This window comes from Condylura cristata, unplaced genomic scaffold (assembly GCF_000260355.1).
Source record: "Condylura cristata isolate star-nosed mole 26May11 unplaced genomic scaffold, ConCri1.0 scaffold00009, whole genome shotgun sequence".
NCBI classification, from domain to species: Eukaryota; Metazoa; Chordata; class Mammalia; order Eulipotyphla; family Talpidae; genus Condylura; species Condylura cristata.
The window spans coordinates 24779429-24792589 of NW_004567110.1; the positions used below are offsets into that span (position 1 = coordinate 24779429).

Below are 13161 nucleotides of genomic sequence, written 5' to 3' on the forward strand. Positions count from 1 at the left end.
GCCCGCGCGGGGTCTCGCCGCCGGGGGTCGCCGTCCCTGGCCGGCGGCGTGCGGCTCCCACCCCTCTCCCGTGGTGCATTGCTGTTTCCGGGGAGGGGGCCGGGCCCCAGTCCTGAGGGGCCTCGGTCCCGAGGCCCCGGCCCGAAGCGGCGGGGCGCTCTCGCCTGCGTGCGGCGCGATGGGCTGCAACGGCCGGAGCCTACGGTTATGAATGGAGCGCGGGGCGGGCCCAGCGCCAGCCTCCTGTGACAGCTGCCGGAGGAGGCTGGGTTTTTCGGGGTGCGGGAGGGCGGGCCCTCTCCGGTGGAGGAAAGTTGACGCCACTCTGGGCCTGGTGGCGGGGAAGCCCCGGTGTCAGGTAGCAGGCAAGAGGCCTTTGGCCCTTTCTGGAAGCCTCGGGGCTGCTGCTCCGCCCCCTGCGGAGCTCCTGATTGGGCTGAGTCGCCTTCACTCACCCTAGTCACCTCCCGTAGCCTGAGGATTAGTCACCAGGGCTAGGTTTTCCTGTCCGCGCCACGATGATTCCTGGGCAGAGGGGAGGACAGCGGTAGGCTGGGCTGGCTTATCTTGCACTGTTACGAATGCCAACAGTTGAAGGTGGGGACGTGTTTTAACCCCAGTCAGCATATATTCTGAAGTATGTTTCTCAGGCTAAAAACCTGAAACGGTCGGTTTTCATGACGTTTGAACTGGATTTTGTGGTGACGGTTGGTTTTGTGGACGTCCCGTCGTGTTTCCACATCCAAGCCCCCACCTTGGCCGGGAACTTGGTGTACTCTTAAGGAATGGAGAAGTGCTGTGCGATCAGGAAAGGTTGATGCGGACTCTTCGGCAGAAATAACCAGGTTTCTGGGCTGGGCTCTATATAAAGCCCCGTTATTTTACAAATATTAGAACTGCAGATGTCGGTCATGAAGACAAAGCCAAGTAGTTTACACTTACTAGGAGAGATAGACTCCCGTTGATTATAGGTGATAATAAATGCAGTAGCTAACTAATTTGTGTGTCTCGTTGCTTCCTCCCTCCCCTGTTTATAAATTTTAGTCCGTTATTTCAAAGTAAGTTGGAAACTCCAATTTCAGTACATACATATCATTAAATGTTTTAGTACAATGCTTTAGAAATTTGAGGGGGGTGAAGTATATACTATTTGAGTTTGACAAAAGTAAACTATAGAATTCAAATTTGTATCAAGATTTTTTTTACAACCTTGCAGTCAACGCAAAATTCTCTTGCTCCTTAATATTCAACCCCGCCCCCTTGGAAGGCAGCACACTTCTGATATGTTAAAGCATGGAATAGTTTTGACTATTCTAGAACTTCCATATAAGTGGACTTATTCCATAGGCATTCTTTTGTATAAATGTCATCTTTAACACAGCATGTTTGATCTCTCTTCTTAAAGAGGTTCATGGTTTTTGTGTTCAATATAGAAGTGAGATAACCAGTAGAATGTACCCAAAACTGGTATTTCTCCCCCCCCCTCCCCCATGATATAGACTTGGGGGGGGCAATTAACAGACATTTTAATGGTATTCAGTAGAGGTTTGGGGGGCCAATTAAAAGACATTTTAATGGTCATCAGTAGAGATAATCAGCAGAGAACTAGTGATAATTTTGGGAGACTTAAGTTTTTGGTTTCCCACTCAAAGTTATTTTCCTTCTTACTGGCCTACTGCTGATTCAGTCAAGTCTAGTCTTTCCTTTGCTGTTTTCCAAAATGTTGTAGCAAGACAGTCTCTTCAAATTACTGGAAAGCTTGATTGCAACATTGTGTACATAATCCACCTGATTTATACACACCATTCTAAATGAGAATAATTTCCTTTTCTGGTACTTTGTTTTCTCAATTTCATTTATCCTCTCATGGCTGTCATTAATGTACAGATAAACTGTGTCCTGTATGTAAGTCTCTTACTCTGTGTGCTCCTATTATTGTTATTGAAATATACTTTTACAGTTTTAGAGCCTTCCTTCCCTACTATCTTGTTAATGGAAATGTTTTATTTAGAGAAGTGCTGAAGAGCATTCCTGAATGTCTAAAGTTTAATGCCTTTGGCATTTCAGATCTCTACTCTTTAAGTCGAATTAAGCAGAAAAATAGCAGGGAAGAGATGAAAACATCTCACCCGAATAATTATCCTATTCCTGGGGATAATTGAGACTAAACTGTTTCCACATGGGTCAATTTTTTGTTAAATTTTAAAATTCATTGTGGTGTGAGAATAATCAGAACCTTTGTTTTGGAGTATATTATTTGAAATCTAATGTAAGGTTTTATAGTCATTGTTCCACATTAGTATGGGTTCTTTCTTGGCCTTGTCATCCATAAATATGGAAAATAAGAGTAGCTTTCTCCTAGCAGATTGAAAAAAAATTTTACCCCAGTCCTGGTTGAGATAAGATATGATTTAGATAAGCCATAGGTATGTCTGAAAATCTCTAAGAAATCTTATCTTATTCTGCTTGCATAACTTTCCTGGTTTGCTTATCACCTTTTCTAGCAAATACTGTTGCATTGCTTTAAAATAGCACCTACTAGTCTACCTAAAAAGTATAGGTAAAATGATTTATCTTAGAGGCAGTTGGTACTTCCAAACAGTAGGTATTAACCATTTTAGTAACCATTTAAAAATATATTTATTCATTTATGCATACAAGCCAGAGGTAGCAGGGGATGGTAGTGAGAGGATTCACCAGAGACTGGTGGGGAGCAGAACAGGCAGATCGACAAAGTACACTGCTGAGGGGGGGAGCAGCAGGCGGGTCAGGAGAGATCTGTTGTGCCCTTTGGATCACCTCTTGGGGCCAAGGCTAGAACTGGCACTGAAGCGTCTGCTGCTCTCTTGCAGTGCTTCATCCTAACCCATTGTGCCACCAGGGAGGGCCAATTTACTGACAATTTCTAAAGCATATTTAGCACATTTTGTGAGGTATGTAGTTTGTCAAGCACTTTGATTTCATGTGTTCTAGCAGTGATTTAAGTCTAGATAGATCAGGTATGAAGCAGTAAACCTTAAGAGGTAACTTGCCCAATATATAAGGCAATTCTCAAAAAGTTGTTTCATGTGCATACATGATGTATTTGCTAATTCATAACTTCTTTTCCTTTCTGGTATACAGTGTAGGATTTTATTCTTGGAGCTAAAAAGAACTTGAGAAAATACAAAGTATTCTGGGTAGTTTTCAGATTACTAGATGATGCCAGAACATTATACATATAGATGTACTAATGTAATTACATACATACTGATTTTGTAAGGAAGCTTGGACATTTTAAAATTTGGGGGTCACTTAGAAATTTGGGTTTTAGTGGACTGAGAAGAATAACAATGAAATTAGATGAAGACTGGAAACTGAGTAGCTAGGTGAAACAACTTGGTGAGATGACCATGACCAGTCACGGTCTATGAATTTGTATGTAGTAAAGAAACTTGGAAATGCTTATTACTATATTAAAAAGTCAATACTATGGTAAATTATTTGAAAACATCACTTAGTGTATTGTGACTTTAATGAAACTATTAAAACTAAAGTTTAATCCCATGGTTAATATTTTAATTCAGGTGAACTTGCTTGAGGCACAACCTTTTTTTTTTTTAAACATGCCACTGCTTTCTCTTTCTTTAGGGCGAACTTTCTGACCAAGTATACAACTACCCAGAGGGCCTAGGAGAAGTGCTGTACAGAGAGCAGTTCGACTTCAACGCTGAGCCACCTTGGGAACCTAGCTGATGATAGGGGGGTTCCATCTCCTAACTTGTCCATGTAAGTAGTTTCATGTGAGGGCAGGGAAAGGCATCTTGTAAAATTTGAAGTAAAGGGGAGTTCTTATTGCTCAGTCTTTCAAAACTTGAAATTGTATTTACCACTTAAAATGCAGTGACTCATTTAAAAACTTAAAATTAAGGATTCACTGATAGGTAATATGCGCTGTTTACTCTGAGTGGATCACTTAAAATTTATTTTGAATATATAGCAAGTGTTACTGAAGTACTAAAGACTAAATTTTCAGCAAATGTTTTTAGTTGAGGTTTTAATAAGAGATGAAGAGGTTTTTTCTGTTTTTTAATATGTGGACATAACCACAGCAGCCTTTTTAACTTGGTGGATTCATGTAGGGGGGGGGCGCTTCAGAGTAAAGCGAAAGGTTCTGTTCTCGATTCCAGTTACTGAAGCTGTATCTCAGAACATGAGATATGAGAAGTGAATGAGTTCTTGTTTTTCTAGTTAAAAGCATCCTGCCAGACACATTATGATTTGTTAAGTTTGTATTTTTTCATAAAATGAAATATAACTCATGGGGAAGCGGATACATGTATGGCTCTCAACTTGCCACCTTCAAATAGATTTTTGAGATAATTTTGACTATTCTTGATTTTCTAATGTGTGCATTTCACTTTAGATTTATGCTTCTGTGCAGAATGTAATTCCATAGTAAACAATGATAAAATAAATTTGCATCTGTGCTGTAAGATTTATATGGTTTTTAAAATTTATTACCTATAGGTTTCTTGCTATTGATGTTTGGTTTTATTGAGGTTTATTAAATAGATTCTATCAAGTTAAAATGTTTGCTCTAAATAGTTGGATTTGTTGAAACTCAGCTGACTTAAGAACCTTTATGGGGTGTGTGTGTGTGTGTGTGTGTGTGTGTGTGTGTGAGAGGGGGTGGGGCTGGGGGTACGGAGGAGGGATTCTACTGGCTTTCTCTCCTAGCTGTTATGAATCAGCAGTAAAATAAGATTGAAATATAGCACTAAACTGAAAAAATGTTTTTTCTTTTTTGAGTATTATCACCCATTTTTAGTGTGATGTGGTCTTTGGGACAGAACAACAGAAGTGGGAGAATCTCAGCCCCATTCAAACTTGATTCAGTCTGCTTTGTAAATGAGTGGTTTCTTATGTGTATTTAAAAAAAGTACTGTTGCTGCCATCTCTGTACTTGGTCAGTTACTAAAGTTCTGTTAGCCATCTGCTTACTTCAACATACTTGATATTTTCTTCCAAGGAGATTAAACTTCTGGGGTTCAGTCTACATGACATCATAGTTAAGAATAAATTCTAAGATGGAAATTTTAATAACAAACTTCACATTTTATAGATCTTGTTAAAGTTTTAACTTTTATTTCTAGTCACTTGCTCTGATGGAAACTTTGCTTTCTACTCAGTTTCTGATGGTGTTTCCTCTTAGATCTGAGAAACTTCCTCTTAGGTCTGAGAAACTGTCAGTGGAATTGGTACATTATTAAATGATTCTTCTGAATCTGGAAATAATGTTATTTAGAATAATATTGGAGTATCCAGTGTGTGGTCCCCACGTCCCTTTGTCCCCGGCCCCTGCTTTTTTGGGGGCTCAGGAGGTGGAGGTAGACACGGAATGCACTAAAAATAATTCGTAAATGTGACCTAAACTAATTGAGAACAAAAACTTGACCCAAATCTGAGCTGATTGGAGGCTATTTTTACCTTTACCTACCCCTAAATTTTGCTTTAGAAATACTGTGATTACTCAGTATTGCCTCATATTTTTTCTTGAGTTACTTAATCATTAAGTATATATACAATACTACTGTTCCAAAATGTGGGAAAATATGAATTCAGAAAAATGACTTTGATTCCAAAGTTTCCTTTAACGGAAGTAAAATGGCAAGAAAGAATTCTGTATTCTAGAAATGTCCTTGCATAGCAATAGCCATTTGCTGTACTAGTCCTAGGCATTTTGAGATCTGTGAGAAATTACTATTTGGAAAACTGGATGGCCTCTGGAAAATTACAAAGCTTGTAGCTATATGAACTCTATTTAAAACTGTTCTTTACACCAAAATTTTTGTGCAGGTGATCTAAGATCTAGGATTTGATTTCAGAATAAGATTTTAAATCAGGCAATCAGAATTTTGAGATGGTTCATTTATAACTATCATTTTGATAACTAGAGCAACAGGTAACAGATGAATAACATTCTGAGATAGTTTAAGTATTTGGAAACTTTGGATTTTCACATAATTTTTTTTCCTTAAACTTAACAGCATTTTATATGTGAGCACTGTTAAAAAAAAAAAAAGCAACACTTATGCTAATATCTCAGATTAATGAAAGACCACTAGAGAAGTTCCCATTGTGGAAACTTCATAAGAACATCACCACTTTAAATATTCATGGTCTGTCTTGATGTGAATATTTACATATGCCTAATGCTAACTGTCCTACTTAAAATTTGGAATTGTTTTAACAAGAAGAATAAAGTTTGTTTGAAATTACCAGTGCTGTTTTCTCATGTTCACTGTTACTAGTAGAAAATTCAGGTTTCTGATTCATGGAGAAAAGTTTTGAGGTTTGGTAATTTAAAGATTCCGTGATCCAAAGTCAACGAAACTTTATTTGTTAATGGTTGACAGATTAGGGGACCAGTTTTTAAGTGTATAGCCCCTTGGCATGCATAGAGTAGTACTTAAAATGGCTCACTGCTTCTGTAAAGGAGCAGAAAAGTATTCTGGTCAAGCATGGTGTGACTAGCAGTATGTTAATCTGTCAGTTTTAGAGGGATAGTGTATTATTACCCTCTCTTTCCAGGAGGGCCAAAGGATAGAATTGCAGTTTATGCCCATTTTTTAAAGTGAATGGTTTCTTGCATTTATGCCAGGATAGTTGAGCTGAGATAATTAATAGTGATTGCTTCTCTGTGTATTCTGTTACATTTCTTTGCCTGGTCTTATTTCAGAATTTTTGGGCTTTAGAGTTTTCCCCTCCCTCAGCAAACATTTTAGGATGCTTAATTTCAATTAGGAGTAAATAAAAATTATGTAAACTACACTAACTGAATTTTATAAATTAAGTCTTAAGTAAGCAGTAACACTACTGTTCTGGCCTGGCCATTGTTCAGGTAAGTCTTAGGGAGCTATTGCAAAAGAAGTGCTCTTGTATACTGGAAAGGCCTAGGGAACATAATTTGTCCTTAACCTCCATTCCTGGGTTTTCCACGCACACTTTAGCAATTTGTCACAAACTAGCTGAAGCTTGTTTGGCCATCTTTTTCTCTAATCCAGAAAAATGTGGAAAACATTGCATGAATAGGAAATATTTACATGGCATACTGTTAGAAAGAATTAAATTAGGCTGATGAAGTTCAATCTGGCCAGGCCAATTCCAGCCATCAGGAAGTTTTTAAATGTTTGTAACTAACTTATAACAGGAACCAAAATAACAAAACTTGTGGAATACTATATTCTAAACTTCATGTCTTTGCTTCATTATTTAACATGAACATACATTTCAAGTCTCTTCAGGACTTGTATTGTTGCTTATGAATTGATTTTCTGTTTACTTTGAGCAGAGTTACTGGTGTGTGTCCTTTGAAGTTTAAACATTTCTTAATGAAAACAAATTTCTCGACACATACTCTGTTCAGTACTGTAGACATTAGCCAAATAGCTATTTAAATTTAAAAAATTGAAACGAGTAAAATTTAAAATTCAGTTCCTTGGCATGCTCTACATTTTGAATGGTGGGGAGTGCTATATATGGCTAATTTTTCAGTGATTAAAATAAACTTTTCAGTCATCACAGAAAATTCTATTATGTAGCATTGCTTTTAGATAATTGTTGTTTGAATGTGGCACTAGCTGTAATCATCTTAAAGCATTTGTTAATAAGAATTATATGAATTATGTGTTCTCTTTTTTTTTTTTTTTCCCTCAGATTTGTCTAATCAAAAAACAGGGACTTCTGGCTTATATATTCTAATTGAGTTCTTTCACTGTGAGACATGTCCATTTTGTTTTTGTTTTCTTAATAAGTGTGGTATCTTATTAATTCATCTGTTAGGCTCAGCATAATCAACATTTTAATATTTGGCATGACCTAAAGCAGAATGGAATATCTGAGTATGTTTAGCATGGACATCCTAACAAAACAACCCCCAAATAACTCTCAGAAGAGCTTGTTAAGAGCTTCTCTAGGTCAATAAGAAAAACTGAAAAATAAACTAGGAAAATGAGCAAAAGACTTAAAAAAAACCATTTTTAGTGACCTAGCAGTTCCACTTCCAGGTATGTGGCCCTAGCACCCTAGAATGATAGAATTTAAACTTCCAGTCACAGGATTGAATAAAAAATGCAAAGGAGCATGCATCTTATCTGTATGGATGAGTTGGAACTATAAAGTTGAGCAAAAAATGTATGTCACGATAGAAAAGCAATGAATAGTTTTCATATGTAGTTCAAAGGTTGTCAAGCCACATTTGGGCTGGGGGGGCATAGAAGAATTCAAACTAAAAAATGATGAGTAGAAAGTGAATGCTTATTCTAGGGGAGATGTATAGGGACATCTAAAGTTTATTTCATAGCTGGTGTCAGCTGCAGTGGTTGTATCACACCCTTTTATATATGATTTTTTCTATTGTCAGGTGGCAGTGAGGTATTCCCTAAGGCAGCCAAAAAGAATCTTTAATTAAGTGACGTTATTTAAGGACTTTTCCCCTTTGCAATATTGGGAAAACTGGAAATAATGGGCTATGTCGTTTTTACATAGTTTTGCAAACATCGCTATATTTTTATTACCAAGAGGAATTTAAGTGCTTTGTTTTGGTGCAGTGCTTCATATTGTATCACAAGTACTTCACATCCACATTCAGGACACTTTAAGGAAGCCTAATTTTATCTGTTCCATATGCAAAAAAATAACAATGGCATGGAAAAATCTATTTTGTTTTCTTATTTAGATATTTTTGATTTTACTGTGAAGCATTTCATTGGGCATCTCTTGGGTTCCTGTCCTTTAAGATTACCCTCCCCCCCCCATATATATCTCCAGTTCTAGTTCTTGTCTTTGAACATAATTCATGTTCTTCCTCTAGAGTTACTCGTTTTCAGTCTCATGACCTGACAAGTAAACTTAGTGTACTTAACTGCCTTTGACAGCTTTTCCTTTTACTGCAACTGAAAGAATGCCTGTTCTGATTGTCTCAATCCTGAATGTAGGCTGTTATTTATCACTTACTTTTGGGTCCTTTATGGCAAATATTTACATACGCTCTTTTGATCACCATACGATTTATTGGAACTTATCAGTTCCAATAAGTAACTTTCAGAAACTACTTCTTTTAGTGCTGCAAAACCTGCCTACTCTAGGCCCCACATCTATAGTGCTAGTGTCGTCCTTTAGAAGCTTCTTACTCGTCTGGCTGTTTATTTCTAAAGGTATTCTGGTAAGTAACATTTTTCTGTTGGAGATGGAGTGCAGAGGATCTTTGAGTTGAGAAACAGGCGGCTTCAGATGCTGTTTTGTTAAAGGTAGAAATGTACCTGCGCATCTTTAGAGCAGCAGTAGTGTAAATTTCAAAATATCTCAAGTTTTCATTTTTAATGAGTGAGAGTCCTTTTAGAAGAGTTGTTGATATGTTGAGGTTGGGTTTCCTGCTTAGATGTCTCTGAAACAATACTCTCAACCTTTCAGCTCTCCCTGTTCTACTTCCAGGGAGGTCTTCACTTCAGAAACCCAAGACTCATATTCATCCAGCTTGGTGTCAAGTGGGCTGTTGCTGCCAGAATTATCTTGTGATTATTTGAGAGATGTATCAGTTTCTTCTGAAGTACAATCAACTGTAGAAGCCTTTGTAGCAGGTGTGTAACAAGGCAAGTGCCCAGCTGCTGCGGCCACTACTTTTGGAGCTTCCTCTCGATGGACATGAGGACTCAGCAACCTCATGAAAGGCTCCAGGGAGCAGTGTGCAGTTCTTTGGAGACTTGCTTGTTTGGCAGCTCCTCATGAAAAATGTATTATTAGAAAACACCAGTGCAACTTGTAAATAAGGAATGTCAAATACTTTTCTTCCTGGCTACAGTAATCCAGAAGGGGACTTACTTAATGAAAGTAGTAGTATGATTACAACAATTGCATTTTTATAAAATAATCTGCCCTTTCTCTTAACCTAGTTCACAAAATGTTTGTAAAACTACCTTAAAGACTCTTGTGAGTAGAGAAGACTTCCAAGTATCTCTTTTCAAATAAAATTTAGAGCTTTTATTAAAACTAAATTTGCTCTTAAACTCTAAAGTATTTTTGGAGAGAATCTAGACTAAGTTCATAGGATAGATTTTCTAAAGTTAAAATAATTCTAATGTCTAGCAGTAATAGTGGTCCATAATGTATTGGAGTCAGTAGTGTTTCTTATTAATAAACATAATAACTTGGTGCCATGTTTGTTAATTACACTCAGGATTATATTTTGAGGGAAAGCTTGGCATCTTCTGAGATTGAGTCTTAATATTCTAATATTCTTCTTTTTTTTTTTTTTTTAACACTATTTGAGTCTAACTCTTAGTGGAGAAGTTCCTGGAAGTTCCCATAGTGTTTAAAATTGAGGTAGATTGGGCCCTCCTTGGTGGTGTAGTGGGTTAAAGCACAGCAAGTGAGCCAAGGAGATCCCCACAGCACAGCAGACCTCACTTGACCCCTCCTGCTGTTCCCCTAGGCAGTGTATTTGGTCAATCTACCTGTTATGCTCCCCACTGTCTCTGGTGAATCCTCTCACCACCCAGAACCTCTGGCCTGTATCCCAGTTCTGTATGCATAAATAATATTTTTTAAAAATGGAGGTAGATTAACTTGGTGGATCTGGTTTATACCATAAACACTACTTACAGCTACCTCCTCCACCCCACCCTGTACATACTTAAAGAGTCTGACTCCCAAGAACATGCTCTGTGTCCAATTTTTGGTGTAACATATCAAAATAAACTTAATGCTAGTCACCTATATAAGTTTTTTCAATTCTTCAAATTATTTGGCTCATAAGTGGCATTTCATTTGAGCAAAAGATTTCTTGGCTCAAGAAACCTCTCTTTTTGAGGGTCTTTGTTTTATAGATTAAGAGAAAAATTGGTTTTCCTTGAAATAGCTTCTTGTTTTTTACAGTAACAGTTTTGCATTTATATGTGGTCATTTATCATATCAAGTTTTGAAGGTCTTTTACCAATGTGAATGATCAACCTACCTACCAAGTTTTTAGACATGACTACCAAGGGACACCTTGTGGTCACCACTGCTTCTAAGTTTAAGAATGCCCATTCTAGAGTTGTGAAGTTTTTTGTCCATGTGATTGAGCATCTACTCTGGGTTGTGACTTACAGGAACCTGAAATAACTTCAGGTAACATCTAAAAAGAGAAGGCGAGATAGAATATATTTTAAAATTTTGAAGTCTTAGTAAAGTTACCCCATATTTACTACCTTTTGCCTATCAGTATATACTTGTTTTTAATCAGCCATTTTACTGAAATTCTCAGTATAATTAAATAATCATACCTATACCACATCTATTGTCAGTTCAAGGGTGTTGGTCTTTTAACTTATTTTTCTGTTTTGCTATAAAGCAAATGCAGTTTACTCCATCAGGGTCTTTTTGCGATCAGCTAGGGATTGGTAAACTACCTCTATGCTTGTTTCTCAAGGGAGGGTTCCATTGTGATGGTGATACAGGAAAGCTGCAGCATTATAGTCTTCCTTTAGAGCAGGGCATGCTTTTCAGTCTCTTTATTCCTGTTTGGCACTATTTGTCAGCCATTTTAGTTTTCTCTAAATGTCTCAGTTAATGTTTAGAGTGAACTTCCTACAAAAGTGACAGCAGATCAGTGGTGGTTTGTGGTAAAGTTGGATTTACTTCAAAGGGGACACAAAGAAACTGTCATACACAGGTGTGTGCATTTGTCAAAGTGGGTCACGTTAACACATAAACTATTGATGAGATAGATGAAGAAGGAAAAGAAATTTCAAGTTTGGGTGTATTTACCTGAGCATTAGTCAAAAAGTACAGAAGGAAAGCAAGGTTAAAATGCAAAAATTAGCCATGAAAGATTGAAATACTGTGAGTAGACATGATAAGATGTTTTCCTATCACATATGAATAAATTTAAAAGTGTATTTAAACTATGAAAATACATAGATAGCTTTAGCGTTGGTTATTAGTTGATTATGGAGGTGTGATAAAACTATCAAACTGGTCTATGTTGGATTTCCAAAAGAGGGGGGTGCTGGGGAGATAGGTAAAAGTATTTGCAATTAGATTTAAGCTAATTTAATAAGCACTGAAAGTGTGTTGTTTGAAAATAGTTGGAAAAATGCCTTTCTCCCTCTAACCATACAATCCTAGAAATGTGTCTGAAGAATGTGGGCGTTCAGCAGGTAAGATTGGTGGGAGTGGACCTGATGTTTCTTTAAAAATCAAGGATCCTGGGCCCTCCCTGGTGGCACAGCAGGTAAATGCAACACTAAGAAGCTAAAGCCACTTCAGCGTGAGTTCAGTCCCTGGCCCCGGAGGTGACCCACATGGAACGTCAGACCTCCTGACCTGCCCGCTGTTCCCCTCAGCAGTGTACTTAATCAGTCGGTCTGTTCTGCACCCCACTCTGTCTCTGGTAAATCCTCTCACCGCCCCTGTACCTCTGGCCTGTACCCCAGTTCTGTATGCATAAATAAATCTTTAAAAAAAAAATCAAGTATCCTGATCTTAGAGACAGTCTTCTGTTGGGGTGCCTGGGACCCCAACCCCATGATTCAGCAGCCAAACCTGCCTGTTGTACACGTGAGCAGTGCTCTGATTGGCCAGTGTACACGTGAGCACCGGGCACCCCGACAGTCTTCTTTCAAATAAAATTCTTGTCTTGCCTTTAACAGCTACACATTTTGCATTGGGTAGCATTTGCCTGTGATAGTCCATAGTCAAAAAAACCCAGCATCCCCAAGTAAACAATACATACACAGTAGGGAATATACTTAGGAATCTCATGAACTATTAAGCTAAATATTTTTATCACATACTGTTTTTTTTTCCCCTTTGATTATAATAACTGAAGACTTGATAAAAGATTTGGGGTGTTAAATGTAACAGGGAATTCCTCACTTAAACTCTTAATATTTGAGACTTTGCATTGATCTTAAGTAGATTTTACCTTTAACCTGCAGTGTATAGTTGAATACCTCCTTAAAATTGATGTTTCAACTGGAGTTAATTTCATTAAATATTTTCAATTCTACTTTCCTGGCACTGATTTATATTAGTTTTAGTATAACAACTTTAGAGAATGTCTAGACCATGAATTTGATTTGATTATGTACATATTGGTTCTCATGCAGATAATGTATAAGTTCACTTTTTTTTTTTTTT

General features: G+C 37.6%; 1 protein-coding gene across 2 annotated transcripts in view; it reads left to right on the forward strand.

Moving 5' to 3' along the window:
* Positions 1-13161, forward strand: part of AZIN1 (antizyme inhibitor 1) — a 27807-nt gene that overhangs the window by 630 nt on the left and 14016 nt on the right. Inside the window, exons 2-3 of one of the 2 annotated variants that reach the window (NM_001291553.1) lie at positions 3631-3768; positions 9475-9620. The gene's annotated coding sequence lies outside the window, so the exon portion shown is untranslated. The remainder of the gene's footprint in view (positions 1-3630; positions 3769-9474; positions 9621-13161) is intronic. The other variant, NM_001301750.1, reaches the window with a different exon arrangement.